Source organism: Camellia sinensis, chromosome 7 (genome assembly GCF_055761805.1).
Source record: "Camellia sinensis isolate YWXY chromosome 7, ASM5576180v1, whole genome shotgun sequence".
Taxonomy (NCBI): Eukaryota; Viridiplantae; Streptophyta; class Magnoliopsida; order Ericales; family Theaceae; genus Camellia; species Camellia sinensis.
The window spans coordinates 112,600,093-112,618,345 of record NC_138967.1 but is presented as its reverse complement, the minus strand read 5'-3'; the positions used below and the strand labels follow the sequence as shown (position 1 = coordinate 112,618,345).

General features: G+C 33.6%; 1 long non-coding RNA gene across 1 annotated transcript; it reads left to right on the top strand.

Moving 5' to 3' along the window:
- The first annotated feature begins 6,568 nt into the window (after window positions 1-6,568).
- On the top strand, window positions 6,569-16,353 carry LOC145794739 (uncharacterized). The gene is made up of 2 exons (XR_014334681.1): window positions 6,569-6,838; window positions 16,100-16,353. It is a non-coding gene; the product is annotated as an uncharacterized LOC145794739 (long non-coding RNA).
- The last annotated feature ends 1,900 nt before the right edge of the window (window positions 16,354-18,253 follow it).

The window sequence follows — 18,253 nt, the reverse complement described above, 5'->3', positions numbered from 1 at the left end:
CCGATTTTGACTCATGATTTTAATTTTGGGAAGCTTGTTGATCATTGTTGTTTTTTCCCAAGAATACTTAGTAGCTCAAATTTTCATATCTCGAATGACTTGAATAATTCGAATGGCTCGAATGTTTTAAAATGATGTCGTTTTATTCTTAAAATGGCATCGTTTTGATACATTGAACTATTTGAGTCACACAAATTCGAGTTACCAAGTTATTTTTTTCCCCTTTATTTTTTCTCACTTATTGAATCTCTTTTCATTTCTTTTTTGTTTAGTTTTTTCTATTTAAAATTTTTTCCTGGCACTTCTTTTATTTTATTTAGTACAAAAGGAATAGTAGTGATGAGTGACGGGACATTTCTTTTGTTATTTATTTATTTATTTATTTTCTTATCAAAAGCATGCTTTTGAATTAGATTTTCAAAAGACAGAGTAATCAATATAGGAGTTTAAGTGCGTCATTTTCTTGAGAAATTTTAATATACACCCCTTTCAAAGGATATATCATAAGCACCTCTTAATTATGTTATTTGCTTTTTAAGTTATGATTAATTTTTTTCTTTAATTATGACATTATTTTAGTTATTACTCATGAGATCTTTAGTTATGTCTCATATTGTATTTAGTTATGGCATTTTTATTTTATTTTAATTATGACTCGAAAAGTATATACAAAATTATGTCATTTTATTCTTTAGTTATAAGGTATACGTGTGTATCATAGTGTTTTTCCATTTTCCATCACTAATTCCTTAGTTGTATAAACTAGGGGTGCTCGCGGATTAAGTTGGGTCGGGTCCGAACTTAGGCGGATTGGCATAAATTAATCTGCATTCGTCCACTTAGCTAGCAGATGTGGACCGTGTCGGTTGGCGAATGAATATAGATTGGTTTGACTATTTTTGCTTTACTGTTTTAGGTCTTTTTTAAAATTATTTCCAATAATGAGGAAATTTCATTTTCCCCTGCAAACTATGCTTCGATAATCAGTTTAACCCTTGTACTTCTTATAATTTTTTAATTTTACATCAAACTATTCAATTATTATTATTATTATTATTTTATTTATTTTTATCAATTTCACCCCTATCATCAGCTACCGTCTATAATTAGACAGCACTTGTTGCCATCTCTGAGATTTTATTTTATCCCCCCAAAACTATTTTCAAATTTTTAATTAGACACGCTTAAACAATATGAAATTTGGAAATCTAATTGAAATTTTTAAGATAGTTTGGAAGAGGGGGAATTTCAAACAAAATTTTGGTACCACATCATCAACTTTCGTTTAATTATAAACGGCAGTTAATGGTAGGGGTGAAATTAATCAAAAATTAAATAGTTTAGGTGTAAAATTGAAATTATAAGAAGTATAGGGATTAAATTGATCATCGATATATAGTTTGGGGATAAAGTGAAATTTCCTCTCCAATAATTGTTTACTATTTTATGCCCATAATTTTTTTATTGTTCATTTTTTAGTAGTTGTTTGGGATGTGCTATATAAGCACACTTTTTGATTTTTTAATTAAAAAAATGTATATTTGGGATAACTTTTTGACTTTTTATGAAAAGATATGTAATAAAATATTGTAGTAAAATCAAAATGACCATTTTACCTTTTTGAGTTTTTGACTTTTAACTTTTTTGACTTTTTGGGTAGTTGAATTCAAAGGTTAAAATAATAATTTTACCCTAGTGACTTCCCCCACAAACTGCCCTTGAATAGTATAGATTTTTTAGCTTTTTTAGTAACTTTTTTATTTTTTGGCTTTTTTAGTTTATCCCAAACAAGGCCTTATAATAAAAATAAAGGCATAACTTTTATACTTTATAAATAGCAAATATAATTACTAAATAAAAAGTCATTTTTTTAACACACAAAGTATAAAAATATAATTTCATTTTCTTAGGAGTGTTGGTAGATCGAGTTAGGTCGGGTGGCCTCTCATCCGTCATCTGTTAGAACTTAGGCGGATTGAAAAAAATGTATCTACATCTATCCACTTGGACCTTCGAAATCGTCCATTTTATGGCAAATTGATTCTGACCATTTAATTTTAATGGATCAGTTATAAACGAAAATAATAATATTGTCATTTTCTTCCCACTAAAATGTATATGAAAAAAAAAAAAGAGAAAAAGATTCCCATTGTTGCGGCTATTGCAATGTTGAAACTTTATCCATGTGCTCTACATCAAGCCAGCAATGGGAAGAATTCGATGGTGGACCTTTGTTGTTCTTTCTTAGCCATTCATGGGTTGTTCACCCCTTGTTCATGGTGGCAGCCTTTGGATTTAAGATTTGAGGAAGGTAAAGGTAAAAGAAATAGAAAATGTGATAAAAACATAACCTAAAGATTAGATTTGACGTATTTATTTCATTGATTTTATTTATTTATTTATTTATTTTTCTCTGCAAATCCCTTTTGAAATTTTTAATTCAAACATAACCCAAAAATAACGACTTTGCAGCTATTCCCTAATGTGTCTTGTGGTCAAATTCCTTCTATTGCTTCATCTCAAGTCGCACTAGAATGGAGAGATTCTTTTATCAGTGGAGAACGAGATCAGGAAGCTATTGAGCAGTGCATAAAAACTCTTGTTTCAGTAATATGATATCTGAGAACATATTAGGAAAGTCTGCATTTTAGAAAACTTAAATATTTTAGGACATATTATTTTGTCCTCCAAATTTTCACGCGTTTTTTAATTTGACTTCCAAATTTCAATTAATATCAATTTGACATTTAAATTTTTAAAATTTTGATCAATCTGGTCCCTGTCACATTCCGTCTACAATTAGACGGAATATGTTGACGTAACACCAACATTCAACCAACTTAGAGATTATTTCCATTAAAAAAAAAAAAAAACACCTATCAATTTTATGAATTAGACTAAATTAATATAAAATTTAAAATTAAAGATCAAAATTAAATTAATTAAAAATATAAAAACTAAAATAATAAGTAACAAAATATAGGGACGATCACATTATTTACCCATCCATTTTGTGGAAGCCAAAAGTCCAAACATGAATAGACAGCGGTCAGAGAAATACCAAAAGAGAAACGAGGGGTCGGTCATATATAGGCCGTCAACATTGGGAATAAAATGAAGTTATCTTTTTATTTTTAATGAAAAAGAAATACACAAGTCAATACAAGAATCTGTCTTTCCAATTACTGAGTTTAATAAATAATTGTTATTTATTTGTGGTATATTAAGGTTAATAGCACGTGGGATACTAGAAGGCTTTTCCTAATTCTTTACATGGCACAATTGGGAAACTTTTTCGTAAGATTTGGAACAAAAATTATTTATCTGTAAATGGATTTATTTATTGAGTTGTGCTACATGCATAAAAACTTTCACAAAAACAATTATAGAGGGGAGTTGGGATTCCTACTATGACATAGGAGGTTGTTGTGAGGCCCATTGAGGATGTGTCTCGAGTCTCTTTTGATAATTTGAACTGTTCATATTGTAAGGTTCATTAAATAGATTATCTATTTGAAAAATCAAGTAAATTAGACTTATGTGACCTCATAATAATAGCACATTTATTTTTTTTTAAAAATAAATGGTTAACATGATTTTAATAATTTTTTAAAAATAATTGTTCTTGATCATGGGGTTACCAATGTTCAATTAGCTTGATTTTTTTTATATAACTGATATACTTGACAAATCTTACAATATTAATGGTTCGAATCACTAAAACAGGTTAGGAAAATATCCTTAAAAGCCGTCACAATAAGACACAACAACAACCCTTTGGGCTCTTTTGGGAACACGGAAAAACGCAAGGTTTGCGTTTTTTTAGCAAAACGCAGCTGGCGTTTTTGTTGTCATTTGAGAAGTGTAAAAAGTAAGTTGTAAAATTACATATCTACCCTCAACATTTATATTTTGTAAGTTTGGGTGAAATGTAAATTTTTTAAGTTGAGTGAGGGTATTTTAGTCAAATCACTTCCAAAAAATTTGGTTAAAAGTAACTTTTTACCAACTTCTCAAATCACTCCCAAAAAGCTTGGTTAAAAGTCAAAAAGTCACTTTTTACCATCTTCCCAAAACAACCCTTTGTTCATCAAAGACACAAGGGGGTGTATGGGAAGGATTTTTTTTTTATTTATTTTTTGTTTTTTTCACTAAAAGACAAATTGGTTACAAAACCAAAAAAAATAAATCCAAACAAAATATTACATTAAACCCCATAATCATTTCACTTTTTCTCTCACAAATATCACATCTAACCACAAAAAAACCCAACTATCTTCCCAAATACAAATTTTTTTTTCTCCAATAATATCTTACAACTAAAAAAACTATAAAAAAAAACCCACTTTCCAAACACCCACAAAAGAGTGAGATCCACGTGTGAGTCTCACTCAAATAAGTCCACCGTTTGTGTCTAACATGTGATTGATTCTGTAAAATCATTCTATACACTAAATTTTTCTCTTATTAATCCCCTTCTAAGTGGACAAATTTGGGAGCCTGGGTATAGGCACAAGACCTGTGCTATGAGCCTGTGCAAGCGTACCCTGAATCTCTTTCGATTATTTGAATCGTTGATATTTTAAAATTTATTGAGTAGATTATCTATAAAAAAAAAAAAAAAGAAAGAGAGAGAGAGAGAGAGATTAATCGGACATCTACAAGAACACATTTAAAAATAAATGATTAGCATAAGTTTGATGATTTTTTAGAAAATAATTTGAGCCTGATCATGGGATTACACATGCTTGATTAATTTTATTTTTTTTATATGAATGATATACTTGACAAATCTTATAATATAAATAATTCAAATCATTAAAATAATCTCAGAATAAAGCCAAAAAACTATCACAACACGAGCCATTGGCCCAAAATTTGGGCTTAAAGGCCATGTTTGTTTTTCGATCTAGCAGTTCGGACTGGATTGGTAGTGAAGAATATTAGATCAATATCATGTTTGTTTTGTAAATAGAGGTTTGGATTGAAAGTCCCTTCGGATTACGAAAGGCTTTGGGACAAGCGGACTAATTGTCTAGGCGAGGAAATGGTATTCAGAAATAGTCTGTTCGAATTAGAGTGTTATGGGTCTTTTAGGAGGACAACCGACCGATCAACCGGCCAAGTGTAATTTTTTTTTTTACATGTGCAGCCGCACATTTTGAATATTAATATGTTTTTTTTATTAAGCAAAAACCATGGTTTTTATTTGTTTTATTATTTAATATAAAAATAATTTAACAATCCTTATACTAACAACTATCATCAAAATAAACACAATTTTATTGAAAATTCACTATCTCTCAAAACAAACAGGGGCCAAAACTGGCGGGGTAATAAATCATTGCATGGATTTTATGGTAACGTTTCATCCTTTACATAAATTTACACAACTACTACTATGTGTATATGTAAACCTTGCCACATCTAAAAAATATTAACATTGGGTCTTACATATATATGCATAATCTTTGTTATTTAAAATTACATATGAGATGCAAAAAATAATTGAAATTCATAGGAAAACAAATACCATTTTTAAAGCATTTTCATAACTTCAGCAAAATCTAAGGGTGCAAACAATCAGTACGAACTTAATGGTACTGCATTCAAAGATTTGATGGGGAAAAAAAAATGTAAAGAAAAAGATCTCTCGCCACTTGTTTAAATGATTAAAGAAATAAGAAACAGTAAGAAAGGAGAGAAATGATGAGAAAGAATTTTTTTAAAAAAATTGAAGTCATGTTTTGCGTGGTGAGAAACAAAAGCAAAAACAAAACGTGACAAAGGTATAATTTTAGGCGAAAAGGTTCATCCCTAATTCCCAATATTCACCACCACTTAAATGAGAAGATAAGAGTTCAACTCTTTCAAAGTGCTAATCTAACAATTAATAATTAATTTTTATAAATAAATAATAATAATAATAATAAACTTACCAATGTCAAAAAAAAAAAAAGATACAAAAATCCCAATACTCACTGGTTGAGCCGGTAAGGCCAAAAGTGGCTTGCTGTGACATGACTGGGAGGAGTTGAAAAGTTGAAACTTAAGCTAAATTGACTTGGTGAATGGTGGTGCAAGTTGGGTTGCCAATGTGCAATGCAATGGTTGACCAGAACCACAAAAAAGTTTCTTTTTTTTTTTTTTATAAATTTATTATTTTCTCAATCAGTTAGAGAAAAAAAAATTTTTTTGCAGCAATAAGACTCAAAGTTAGACATCATACCTTATAAATAGAGAAAGAAAGGTTGTACTTGTAGTAGTAATGCTCAATGTTAGATATCACGCTAAGTAAAGGAGTGTCTCATCCATCAAGTCAGTCCTCAACTCTTCCAGAAAAAAAAAGAAAAAAAAGTATTGAGAAGTGCTTTTTTTTTACCGTTGAAATTCCATTTCTATCAACTATATAAAGCAAGAAGGTCAAGAAGCATACACACAAATTGGTTCCTAATATACATTTTTTAATATATATATATATATATATAAATAGAATATATTCCTTTTTATGGGCATGCAAAGTACATGCTGCACTCTACTTATGCCTATGCAGATGAAGGAGGTTGAAGATCACAAAGAATGGAAGAGAAAAGAGGGAAAATTAAAAGCCAAATGTCTACTGTATCAGAATCAGATGTCTATATTCTCTAAATGGGCTACAAATAGAGACAGGGACAGTAAGCATTTGCATCAAGAGGTCACAATATTGGAGAGGAAGAAGAGAGGTCTTACATGAAGGCAAGAGTCTAGTTTGGTAGCCAAGGATGATTTGCCTGCAGCCATCTTTTGTTTGATCATCAGAGCTTGCTTGTTTGGTTCTCTGCAGGCAGTCATCTTGGTTAGTTTGACAGCCTCTTCTCTTTCATGCTAGTCCTTTTCTTCCATGAAGAGCAACTTTTTTTACTCGAGCATATCGAATTACAGAAATATTATGTGTTCAGAAAAAATATCTAAAAATAATATGCAAAATTTGAGATATGTGGATTAGATTTGTTATAAGTGTGGCATATGTACCACACCAAGTTTTTAAATCATAAATTCAAATTTCAAGTACTTTTTTTTAATATATTTTTTCGAATACATGTCAAATTATGAATTTATTGTTGCATGAAATTATGAATTAATTTCGAATACATGAAATATGTTTAGCATTTCAAGTAAATGTCGCCATCCCAATAATTTTACAGGCTCAAGATCTTTTGTTCTTATTCTTTATGTTATTCTGTCCCAAATACTATCGCCATCTAATGATGTGTGAACTCTCATTTATTAATTTATTATTTTGGCTCATGGTCATTTTATGTTGAAAAATTATTAAATATTCTTAAAGTATCACGTATCATTACTTTTGTGGTACTACCTACCACTACAGGAAAAAGTGGATTTGGTGGCGTTTTTTTAACGACGGTTCTGTGAACGTCACTGTTTTTATTATTTAACGGCGTTTTATAAAATGTCACGTATTCTATTACACAAAACGACACCGTTTTAGAATGGGAGGCGTTTAAAAACGCCTCCGAATGCGGTAGCCACACGCGCCTCTTTTTTTTCTTTTTTTTTTGGTTGAAAAAGAACACGGGCCTCTCAACCCTTATTTTGAATCAGAGCATTTCTTAACCCTTATTTTGAATCAGAGCCTCTCTCTCTCTCTCTCTCTCTCAACCCTTATTTTGAATCAGAGCCTCTCTCTCAACCCTCGCTAAGCTCCATCAAAGATTCAGAGCGAAGCTCCATCGAAGCGATTTCGAAGCTCCATTGAAGATTCGGATCGAAGCTCCATCGACGCGATTTCGAAGCTCCATGCCTGCGATTTCGAAGATTCAGATCTGAACTCTGTCGTCCCCTCGATTACTCGCATTTCAACCTCCATTGAATAGTCTACTTTGTTTCTGAACTGCAATCGGTACTCTCTCTCTCTCTCTCTCTGTCTCGCTCTATTTGTGATCTTTGGGAAAAATGAAGAATTACTGTATTGGCATCAGGCACTAGTTATTTCATTACTTTTTTTAGTCAATTCTATTGTGATGATATAATACTACCAAATATATGAATAGCAATGTTAAATAATACCAGTAGCAATGACAATTTTGTAATAAGCAGAGTCGGGGAAATGATGATATAAAACTTCTGGAAAGGGATAATCAATCAGAATTTATAAGAAAATTGATAATAAGAAATCTCAGAGTATTCATTATAAGCGATAATCAATCAGAATTTTCATTTTCTGATAGCAGCAAGTCTGAATCCATCAGCATGCAACAAAAAATCAGTACATTGGAATATTGGAGGCAGGAGCTACTGTTGCCTGCACGGAAGTTTACATTTTGGCAGTGAAAAATTAAGCTACCATTAGCTAGAGAACTATTAATTACTTATTTTCAATCTCTGAGATATGGGATCTGAAATAGAGCCTTCCACATACATACTAGTTAAAGGTTGACCGCAGCCTTTCAGGGTTAGAATTTCCATCTGAACCGCTAAGACTATAAAGCACAATAGTCATCTCTGGCGCTGAAACTGTACAAGTCCACATGATGGCTTTGGATTCGGTTGACCGTAGCCTTTCAGGGTTAGAATTTCCATCTTGAAGCACCATTTTCTTCTTTTTTGAGGACTGCAGGTGCATCCATGGCTTTAGTCTGCTCATTATGATGTTGCACTGAGTACCCCCAAGCTTAACTTCAATTTCAGATCTGATAGGCGAGGTAGGCTGGAAAGTAAAGCATCCTAAATAAGTTTTTTTAAAAAAAAGTGATGCAGAAAATAATATATCCAAAGGTTGTTCAAAAGTTAACAACCATATAGCTAATATGTGCATGTATACTGATAATAGTCCAAATAGATAAAAAAAATCACATTGGAGTCTAACAACTAAATTATTTGATAGCTGCACTGAGCTGTGACTATAATAGATTTTTAATGTTCCTTTTTAAACACACATCAATAGCATAAAAACCAAGGCAATTGTATATACATCTATTCAATATTCATGTTTCATTTTATTTGACTCAATTCAAAGTTTAATTAAATGAACTACGTAGAAGAATTACACCTCATTGTCAATTTAGGGAACTTTTTCCTTTTAACCTTATATGTTTTTAGTAGACAAGCAAACAAAGAAGGTGATGCAAGCTCGAGTGCAAGTCCCCATAAGGTGCAGCTCCATTATTTCTTACTAAAGTTACATTCCATATATTCAGTTTTATTTCTACTAATTATAAACCCTTTTGACTCGAGTGCTAGACAATCTTCTCACATGAGTCTTATATTAATCAGAGGGCTAGACAATCTTCTCACATGAGTCTTATATTTTTGTGATTCTAGTTATTAACGTGGATAACTATGATTGTGATTGTGATTATGATTGTGATTCTGATTCCTCAACTAATATGATTGTGATTGTGAATGTGATTCCTCATATGGTGGCTGCTCTTTGGTATTTTTTGAATCATCATCATCATCATCATCATCATCAGAAGTATTCGAGCTTTGGTACACTTATTGGTTTGGGTAGTGGGTTTGAACTTCCCACATCCATGAGTTCCTGCCAAAATTATTATATTATTGATGGATTTGAGAGAGCAATGTATTTCTTGAATCTATCATAATCGATCAAGAGCATTGTAGAAACTTTTGGTTTCTTCATTAATATGCTTCATACTAGATATGCTTCTAGTATGCTTGATAGTACTAATTTAGATTGCACCACCGGGATGCAATCATTAATGGTGCATGCATGCATAAATAGCCTTAGACCCGTCCAAGAATCTTCATTAGAGATACCTAGTCATCTTGGTTTCATTTGAGAGCTAGATTTAACGTTTGCTTCGAGTCCAGATGACAAACTAGAGAGAGAAAGTAGACCACGAGAGAGAGAGAGAGAGAGAGAGAGAGAGAGAGAGAGAGAGAGGGTGGTGTTTTTTGCTGTTATAATAAACATGTAGGGTGGTGTGAATTATTGTGAAATGTTATTGAACAATTTTAATGAGATGACTATTGTTAGCTTGTGTGGTGTTTTTGCAATTACTGGATTAACTTTGCAATCTGAAAATTAGGTTGATGTTCACTTGTCAGATTTAGACAAGAGCCAGCTTGCGTGATGTCACTTTTTGCCTCCACATACTTTTTGGTCAGCATCTTTTCTCTTTTTTGCCTTTTGCCTTCCCCACCTGCCCCTGCTCTACCTGCCCTACTGTAACAGAAAAGGCCTGGTTTGGATAGAATGTTGAATAATTTTTAATGTTGATTTTTATTTATTTGGGGCAGGAATGCAAACAAACCAACTTCCTGTGTGTTGGAATCATGTTCAGTTGTACTTATTTGAGATTGGTTCAAAATGTTTGTTAGGTTTTTAAATTGAGTTTAAAGAATCCACTATTTAACTCAGTTTGACAGCTCTAATTTGGGGAAGGTGGAATGTGTGAGAATTAGGATTGAATGAAGTCAAGTCAGGGGCAGAGCATGAACCAAATGGTATAAATGCTTATCATATGGCCAAGTGGAAGTTTGTGGGGGTCTATGCCAAAGGACACACTAATGTTGACATAGGTTCTCTTACTATATTGTATTACTGACACATTAGTGATCTTGACTGGGATGAGTTGCCCCAAGCTAGTTTTGTTTACTGGAGCAATCACACTACAAACCTAGAATTTAAAATAATTATTTACCTTTTTAAGAGAATAATTATTTTATAAAAGAACAAAGAATAACCATTCTATTATGTTTTACTTTTATTTTAATAAATCAAACTCTACATCCCAGTTAGGGAAAGTCTAAGTATTAGAACTGGATACCAAGAAATTGATCCAGAAAATAAATAGAGGATTGATATATTCAAATGGTGTATTATGAGTTCAAATTTTAAATTCTATATCAGTAATTTCATATCTTGTATATGGAAGTTAAATTCTATTCCACCTGTTTCCTCGTTGTTTCCTCGTGCAACTTCTGTATCTAAATCTAATGAATTCCAATTAATTTGACTGTCATGCAGGCCCCTTACTACTGTCAACAGCCTGAGTTTTGATTACTTGCAAAACCATTGATTGACAATTTAGATGGGAAATCTCTGTATAACAGAATTGAATACAGCTGCCAGAGGTTATTTTGCCCACTAGACACTCTTTGTCAACATGTTACTTTTTTCCTGTTATCATTTACTATATATGTAGTTCAAATCTGGAGTAATATCCGTGTACTTTCCATTATAGACTATACATTGCAGATGCTTGGATTATTATTCTGAAGTTTATTAAACCATCTTCCAAGAAATGAAAGCCAAGTCTTAAGAAACTAGGTGTTTATCTGAAAACTCTTCTATACTTGGTTTTTGTTTTATCATCTTTGCTCCATTTAGTACTTTCTCCATAGCTGAAAAGGGTTACCTACTATTGTATCCATGATAGCATTGTATTGGAAGTTCGGATGTAAATGGACCAAACTCATTGTTTGGTTTATAATGCTAAAACCGTTTTTGAGCTTTTTATTTTTTGTCAAGGGATTATTTTATGCTTCATTTATTATTTCAATGGGAGTTATTATTTTATATGTTAGTTATTTTATATTTATTACAGGTATTTGAATGGAAGTTGGATATTAATTGAATAAGAAACTGAATTAATGTTTCATTTTTGTTATTTGAATGAGAGTTAATATTTTATATGTCAGTATTACTACAGGTATTTTTTTAATTCAATCAAATAAAAATTAGTACAATTTTCAACAAAAAAAAAAGAGGGGATATGACGGCGTTTCTACAAACGCCTTCTAAACTGTCAATATTTTTTGAAAACAGATACCACGGCGTTTCAACAACGTCGCTAAATATTGTTGGTGACGTCAGCAAGTGTATAGTGGGACATTTGGCGGCGTTTATTAAAACGCCTCCTATACTAATATCACGGCGTTTTTAAAACGTCGCAAAGATACAGCGACGGCCGCAGCTTCGACGTTTGGTACTAAACGCCACTAAAGGAATTAGCGGCGTTTTTGATAGATATAGCGGCGTTTTTTAAACGCCACTAAAAGTCCAATTTCCAGCAGTGTACAAATAAAAAACCACAACATGCATCAAGTCAAGGACGAAATTAGAAGAAGACTATAAGTCATGATCCCTTATTTCTGTAAAAAATACTATTTGCTATATCACTTTAAAAATATATATCTCATTTTATACATAAAATGACCCCTAAATATAATATATATATATATATATATATATGTCATTCTTCTCATATCTTGCATTCTCTTTCTATTTTACACCATAAGAACTTCTTTATCCTATTAGAAATTGTTTCTATGTAATTTAATTTTTTTCTGTGTGTATATATATAATTTATATATCAAGTTGTACGTACATGAATGTTTGTATATATGATAAAAAAATATATATTTGTCTTTTGGCTCCTCCAATAATAAAATTCTAATTTGTCCCAATGTCAAGCATTTCTTAGGTGAATTATCATGACTTACCTATAAATTTTTTCTTTTACATGATTGATTTAGAATAACAAGTACATATTATTTGAAATGACTGAATAATTACCCGCATTAGATGAGAGTTTGAGAAGGGAGATAGAAATTAATGAGGACAATATTTACTTTCATTTTTTCGATAACTTGTTGGCTTTATTGAAGTTCTTTCATAAGTCTCCCAAAACGTTGAACCATCTTTGTTAATGTGCCAATTTTAACAATGTTTCTTTCCATGTCACTATGTTTTATATATATATATATATATATTTTGTTTTTTTGTAGTTTCTACTCAAAATCTACAACGATGATCTATACTTTTTATCTAATAAACCTCATAGTAAAGACTGTCTATTCAAAAAATCAATTTCATCAGAAGTCAATGAATGAACAAATTATATTTTGTTTTTATAAAATGAATTGTTTAAGTTTAAATTTATAATTATGTAATTTGCTCGGGTGTTAATTTTTTACCACACAACTAAACGGGGAACTAAGCTGGAAAGCACTAGCAAAATAGATTAAACCCAACAATCTGCAACAAGAAGACAAAAAAACCGTGGTGGTTCGCCACCCGGGAGTAATCCGACGATCAAGTCAGTGATCTATATCTCTTAAAGATAGCAAATTTTGCTTAAACTCACAAGAAAGAACTTACCTCAAACCTATGAGGGTGCTTTGCTTTTATAACCAGTAGTGACCTGATCCTTTTAGAAACTTTATTTCAACAGATTCAGACTCAATTCTCATCCTGGACCCTCATTTAGAAAGAGATAAACTCTTCTTAAGCCTTATTTTTATTCAGAATGAGATCCTCTCTTGTTCTAGGACTCTTGTCCCTTATCTGCTTATCTCAGATTCTAACATCTTCGCAGATAACCTCGGCCTAGCCGAGACAGGCCATGTGACATCTCGGTTGACACTTCCACGTCACCTTAGCCATGTGCTGTCATTCACAAAATACTTCCCCACAGCTCATATGTGTAGTGATATCTAATGAATTTAATATGTTGCAAAACTTATCTTTACTATTAGACTTATGAGATGAACGGTTCAAATTAGTGATGGACATAGAAGTTTTGATGAGAGGGGCCCAAAACTCGATATAATCATAAGCTGATTACAAATTTTATTTTATCACATAATTACAAATGTTTTGTATGTATGCATGTTGTACTAAAATAATTATTTTTATAAGCATAAAAATTAAATGATATCATTAAATTCACAGAAAAATAAATAAGTAAATATTATAAAAAAAAAATTAGTCAGTAGACATTTTACAAGACAAAGATTTAAAATGATATTATAAACTCTTTTACACTTTTTACAAAATATAAGATTAAAAAATAGTAACATACAAATATTTTTTGACGTTAATCATAATCACATTGAATTGTAATTAACACCGGTTAAAGCTATAATCAAATGTCATTTTTGTAACAACCCACATTTATGTCTTAGTCATGTTCATGAGCATTTGTATGATTATGACTCGTTAAGCTTGCATTTGTATGTTTGTGACTTGTTTTGCCTAAGTAAGGTCCATGTCTTGCCTTGTGTTTATGTGATTTGCCTAAGTGTTGTGTGCATGTTTTGTTCCTTCCTTGGTGTCTCGAGCCTAAGTTGTGTTAAGCCTAGGTCATGCCAAGCCTAGGTCATGTTACGCCTAGATCGTTCCAAGCCGAGGTCATCTTCAGTCTAGAATTATCTTGGAACCACTTTGTTTGACCTCCACCTTCGCCCTGACATATCGGCCGAGATGTCATTATCTAGGCTGAGATGTTACCTTTGCACCTAAGTGATCTTGTCCTGGAGTGGTATGACCTAGACCGAGGTGTGGCACATCTAGGCCAAGGTGTGACACAGCTTAGTCAAGTGTTGTCCTTCCTCGCCGAGGTCATTGTCACCTTAGTTGCCGAAGTTTTGTCCTTAGCCGATGTCATTACTTGCCGGAGTGCCTTACCGAGTGGCTTGTTAGATACACTTTGTCATAGTCTTGTCTTGTCAATCTATCACCTTTTTTAGAAGAACCAACCAGCCGTTGCCACATGTCCGAGCTGAGTGTTAAGTCAGCCGGCAGAGAGAGAAACCTATCATTTGTGATATCACTTGTTTTGAAGAGGAGAGAGAAGCTCTAGAAGAGTGAGATGAGTTCTTGAGAGGAGATAGATTTCCAAGCTTGATTCCTAGAGATCGAACTGTTAGATCCGTGTTCTAAGGTTAGATTCTTGATCTGCGCATGTTATTCCTTATGTTTATGTTATTGCATTGCATGATTGAATATGATTTGTAAGCCATGCATTGCTTTGAAGTTCGGTTTTAGAAAGAGAAAATAGTATTCATGTGTTCTTCAAGAAAAGTCATGTTTTGATCCGAAACCTCATGTCAAGATCCACGTTTTTGTGTTTGTTTTCATATGATTTTCAAGTATGGGTACCCAGGTCCATGTTTTCGAACTCATAGCATGAAATCCCAGATTTTTGTAATAAAGAAGTTATGATTTTAGCATTCATGTTCTTCATGTTCATGTTCTTCCTGTTCTTCACGGGTGGAAACCCAGATCTCCAGACCTCACTTCCCGAAGTGTAGTCGCCGAAATCACTCTCACCTAGACCTCACACTTAGGCCAAGCATCGTATCTCACCTTGGCCTACCTTGCATGATCACTTACACCTTTAGTTTGTCTTGTGTGCACCTCGGCATGTAGCCGCATGCCGAAGCTTAGGTAGCCACACCTCGGCCAAGGGGTGTGGGACCTCGGCAAAGACCTGGTTGGTACCCAGCATGTCTCCTGGCATGTAAAACAGTGTTTTGACTTCCAGCATGTTTTCCCTAGATGTTTCCCAGCATGTTTTCCCGAGATCATTTGCATGCATGTAAGACTTGTTTTGTGAAGTGCATTCAGTAGACTTTGTCATGTGTTCGTAGGACTTGGACCTTTGCCTTGATCCCGACGTCCCAAGAACTATGTGAGTGGTATTTTTAATAAAGCTATGTTATAAGGTTTTGATAAAGCTTTGCCCTGTTTTGATAAAAGTATTTGTTAAGCATGAATGATATCCTTATTTTTATGTATCACGTAAGCTTTATTTTGATGACATTCTCGGAAAGTCCTTAGTGCCAGGGGACTATAATGCAACTACACATCTTGTTTTGAAAGTCCCTTGTGCTGGAGGACTCTAAACTTTCGCAGCACTCTTGATTAGTACTCTTGTGTTAAGGGGCTACGGGCCTTTGTAACATAGGTCCCTTGTGCTGGAGGACTCTAAACTTTCGCAGTACCTTTTGTGTTAAGGGGCTACGGGCCTTTGTAACATAGGTCCCTTGTGCTGGAGGACTCTAGACTTTCGCAGCACCCTTGTTTGAGATATCTCCCTTGCTTTGTCTTGTTTTGCCACTGACGGTTTACCGCGTGGGTCTTGTAAGTAAGTAAGTAAGTTTTGAAAGACCAAGGTTCGATTGATGTTTTATTTCAAGCCAAGCTAAGCTATGTTATGTATGGTTTTGACAAAGATATACTATGTATGTTTTGCAAAGATCTTGGGTATCATTCATTTAACCCCTTTATTACTTGTACCATTCACTGAGTATCCAAGCTCACCCTCCATATGTATGTATGTAGGTAACAAGCAAGAAGTCGGCTACGCCGAGATGTGTGTTTTGTATGTATGTCATGTCGGCAGCGAGGATGTCGGCAATCTTGTAGATTATGTTTCTTGACTTGTAGTTCATGTGTTTTGTATACGTCGGCTTGAGAAGCCTTTTACCAAGATGTAATATGTATTTTTGTACTTCATTTTATTTGTATTCAAGTTGTAAAGCTATGTAAAGTTGTATGCCATTCCATTTGACTTATGCACTGCTCTTATGGACTAATTAGGTTTGTATATTTTGCTTCCGCACTTGTGAGCCCCATATATTTATACTCTGATTGTGTGTGAATTTTGTAAGTGGCCTTCGGTAATCTCGGATTACTGGCCATCACGGCACCATCCTACTAGGGGCTGTTTGGGGTCGTGACAATTTTGATAGTAATCAAAGTCCCCTCAATGAGTTGCAATGAATATCACTTGTAAATCATAAAGCATTATAAATTAACGTAGCGGATAAAAATAATTCGTACCTTTAGAACAGAATCTGAATTGAAGGATCTCGTGGGTAGATCACGTGCTTCCTGAATCTGATCAGTCAACCCAGCAATGGAGTGATATTACAATAGTGGATATCACCCACACAAATCATAGTGCAAAATGGCTTGATTGTTATTTTCTGGGAGAGAGTCAGAGAGAGAGTCTGGGAAAAAAAGGTTATGGGTAAAAACCACATAACGTATATCTGATATGCATATCTCATAGATTAACCATATAATCTGATATATAACCAAATATATATCAATCTATCCATCTATCCATATCTATTGATATGATAGATATAGATATCCTGAATGGTTATCCAAATGAGTTTTGAATTCAAATTCAAACTTATATGGATAAGGTTCAAAAGGTTCAGGTTCAAAGGGTCATGCCACATGGGCGCCCAATTTCTAACATCTCCCACTCGCACATGAGTTGGCATGACACTGCCACATATCTATCTCAATCTCCCCAAAAATGAACAATCTCATACTAGCCACTGCACCGTGCGACTGCTGAGAACACCTACATGTGGGAGCTCAATACTAGAAACTCAAAATGAGCCAGCATAGAGACATCAACCCAAAAAGAACAGAAATAGTGTCCCATATACCCTAGACCCATCTAATTACACTGGTCCAAAAAAACATCTCTAATCCCTCAAAAAAAGAGCATGTTTGACCCTCTCAATTCTTGCAATATATTCACACTCAATCCGCCTCTCATACAGAGCGATGTGAGTTGCCGGCAGTGAATATACAACAGTGGTGTAATACTAGATGATCTTCCCTTTGCCCTCATGCCATTTAGTTTAGGATTGATCGCTTTCCCAGTGATGTCCCTTAAGGCCGAATCATATATGACCTCAGGCAACATACCAAAGTAGCAGAACATTAACCCCTTACCTTATGACATAGTCAAAAGTCACAAAAGGGTACATAAATGAAAGTCATATCAATAATGACACGTAAGACTCACAAGGTGAGGAAACAGGGATCCATTCTCTCACCTCATTACTCGGTTGCCAAGCACATGTAGTATGAATACATGTTACGGTGGAGTAACTCTTCCAAAAGAGTGACGTCATACTCGATACACCATACAGATATTAGTCTAGTCGTTTTCTAGCGCCTAACCCGAATTCTCTATTTGCTCGCCTTCTAGGCGCCAAATGAGATCTCGCATCTGGCTAATCATAACAGGCACAACATGGAAAGTGGGTACTAACATCCATGTTTGGTCCTTAACACGACCTCATCTTGGTTGTAACCAAGGCGACATGCATAGTGGATGATTTAAGCCTCTCTTGGCTCCAAATAAAAATAAACCACTAGTCTCATCATTGCTCGCTCCCAAGTGCCAAGGGTGATTGCTCGTGTGAGTGAGCCAATCTTGCCTGCTGACATCATCATCTGCTAATCATTATGACATAAACCATAATAGTGTCAACATCCTATCATCTCAAAATAAGTGATCGATTTTAAAAAAAAAATTGACCACAGCTTGCGCAATTCTAGATTCCAAACATAAGCCTTATCAGCACCTCTTGCGATAAGTATATACAACGGAATCCACCATGTGCTCCTCACATGAAGTGATTCAAGGTCACAATTCTAGATTCCAAACATAAGCCTTATCAGCAC